Raw genomic sequence first — 3296 nt, 5'->3', positions numbered from 1 at the left:
GGCCATTAAACTCTTTAATATGGACTGGAATGCTGCAGATCGAAAACAAAATGTTGTGTTCAGTACACAACTGTTGCATATGTATCCTGTAGCTGATACTGGCAGTTGTTTTTTAATTCTGAGCTATAAATACAGCAACACCCAGTAGAAGGTTGAATCTATAGAAAATGCTTAAAGTCTGACAGAATGCCAGGTGTACTGCTCAGGTGTAATAAGCAGACTAAGACAATTAAACTAAATTTAATTCTGCCTTTTGACAAAGGGTTTATGTCTATTCAATTCATTAGACAGAAAGATTATTCTTTAATTACCCCACTTTACAATATTTTATGAACAACCCAAACCCAATCATAAGCCATGTGAGTGAACAAATCTACATCCTTACAGGCATGTGAAGCAAATAAACCTATAGTTCAGGGGCAACACTTGTTTCATGACCCACCAAATGTTTTCCTTCATTTAGTGCTTCATATATCCAAAACAGGTACTGTGCAAGTATTTCATCTACTTTAAAATACTGTGCAAGTATATAATCTACTATTGATGAATAGCAATAGCAAAAAGCAAAATTTAAAAGCCATAGAAATACAAAGAGGCAGCACACAGCAGTCATTAAACTATAACATCTATGATTAATACATAGTCTGTTAAATGATTAGTAATAAAATTAGCTTACATCTTTCCTGCCCAACAGATACTTAAAGTAATTGCATCTTTGCAAACTGCATTATCATCACTTCATGTTCTTCATGATGTCATGGGACAGCAAAGCAGACTCAGCAGTTTCTCCTGAGCCTGCTTTGATTTTTTATTTTTCAAGAACTCTGGCAACATTAAATATTCCAAGATGGAAGCAGTGAGCAGTGCTCACAAAACATCCATCCAACTATATTAAAAATTACAAAGTCCTTTTATTACTTCTTTTTATCAATTCCCAAATCAAAGATAACAAAGAAATAATACCTAAATGAGAATTGTTTTATGAAAATAACCATTTTTATTATATTCTAGGAAAATTAACATACTTACAAAATCTTTACCTAAGGAAGTGTTGTTTTGAAAAGGTAGACCCTTACTTCTCTGCCCTTTTGACACTATGGTCAAAATAGTTACAATTTTGCAATCATTGCTAGGTCTGCTGTAAATTTTCTGTAGTAAATGGAGATCTTTCCATAAGTTCCAACCAACACAGATTAGTTTCAGGAATATTTTCTGTGTAAGTTAAACTTACTTGGAATGAGAGTGGTGAGATTTCCATTTATTCTACATTATGATGATTGGAGCATGTTAGCATTTCAGAAATTTCTGTTTAAGAGGCACACAATTTATTTTAAATGAAAGTCTGATTAAGTTATTAAAAGTGTTGGTTCTTATATACATATAAGGTAGGTGGAAGTCAACTATGGACAAATTCCATAGTTCTATTTAAAGAGAGCAAACTAATAGTAGTACTAGACCTATCCATGTGCATGTGGCAGGATAGGGGTGTGGTCCTCATGAGGAATAAAGAGTTCTGCCAGTATTTCAGAATAATCTGGTGCAGAATAATCTTTGGCTGCTATTGTCTAGTATGGATCTCCTCAGCCTAATGAATATAACTTCAGCTTATACACTTGACAGGACATAAACAGTTCCTTCTGTAAGTCTCTTCAAATCTTCTACCAGCCAAGTATTGGCCACATACTGTGGCTTGAGACAGATACTTTGAAATGCTTCAGTGAAATTTGGGGTACAGTCTATATTCATTAAAAGCTCCAAACACTGACATGTATCTAGGAACAATCTGACTAAGCAGCATGTAGATATAACACATTGTTTTAAAAGCTGAACATCTAGTCAGTTTGCTACATATGCCACTAAAATGAAAAAACTTCATCTGGAAGATTAAGGGACTGGGGTTTCCTCAGCCACCCGTGGACTCCAACACTGAGAATGCTAATGCAAAATGCATCTCATGAATGAATAATCTTCACTATTGCTTAGGAGAAAAACCAAAACAAAAAACCCACAAACCTATGTGTTCCATAGTATTCACATAAACTGTTACACTAAGAGCTTTGTTGTTTCATATATGATCAATTTACATTATAAGAGGTCAACAGAAATATTTCAGGCAACCTTTTACAAAATGTTGCAAGTGCTGCTACTTCATTATTTTTTCCTGGAAGACAGTTTCACAAAAAGCCCAACACCACATCTTGGTTCTGCACTTGAACTTGCTTCAAGTAACAAATCACTGAGTGCCTGTACCCCATCAACAACTACGAAAATTATCCAAATTGAGCATCCAAATGTCTGCTACAAGAAAACTACCAGAAAGTTTTTTGACATTCTACCATTATAGCCTCTGAAAAATTTGTCTACAAATAATATGCATTGTTCCAGAAGTAGATTGTGAAGGGACATCTCTGCACATAACAGAGATTTACACATATAACTGATTAAAAATGTAGTCAAGCATGTAAACCTTTGCTTTAAGATAAATGTATGGATGTCCTTACACACTCAACATGCCTCCAAGAGACCGTCAGCTTTAGCTTGGAAGATCTGTTCCATAGTGCAATCACAAATAGCCTTTTCATTAAATTTAGCAGCCTCTGAGTATAGGCACCTTTGTGCTGGAAAGGCAGTGTTATTCTACAGCTCTTAAACCTGAACTTAAACATTACATATAGTATTGTCTTCCTCTTGGTTTTGAGAATTGTAGATACACCCACACATGAGAAAACTATTTAGGTTGTGTGTTCTTAACAGTTTTTCTTTTCATTACAAAAAAAAAAAAAAAAAAAAAAAGGGAAAAAAATTTTTGCATAGATACAAATAAATTTCAACGTATAGCTGTTATCTACGTATATGTTATCTACCTACTCTACCTCGTATTGCTTAAGCAATTGAAACAGAGCTGCAGTATTGCAGACGGTTGATGAAATCTAAAAATCTCTCTCTACAAGGCAACACCACGCTGGCAGAACTGACTCGGGGCTGTTGCAGAAGTTTGACAGCCCGGCTTTCCTCCAGCTTTTGCGGACCCACGCCTTAGAGTTGCCTCCCCGCCTGCGCTGGCCTCAAGTGAGCCTTACTGTCCCGGACAGGCTCACTACAGCCCGGGCTACAGCCAGAGCTCCTCAGAAGCCCCCGAGGCAGAGATGCGCCGGTTCGGAAGGAGGTCTCAGAGCTCTCCTCCTGCAGGCGGGTCATTTAACGCGGGGTTCTGCTCCCAGTCCTTCCCCTCGCTGCTCCTCGCTCCTGTTGAGCGCTCAACTCCCACGCCGCTCCCCGCACCGACGCCGGACACG

Source organism: Calypte anna, chromosome 1 (assembly GCF_003957555.1).
Source record: "Calypte anna isolate BGI_N300 chromosome 1, bCalAnn1_v1.p, whole genome shotgun sequence".
In the NCBI taxonomy this organism is placed as follows: domain Eukaryota; kingdom Metazoa; phylum Chordata; class Aves; order Apodiformes; family Trochilidae; genus Calypte; species Calypte anna.
Note: the sequence above shows the minus strand (reverse complement) of the source record.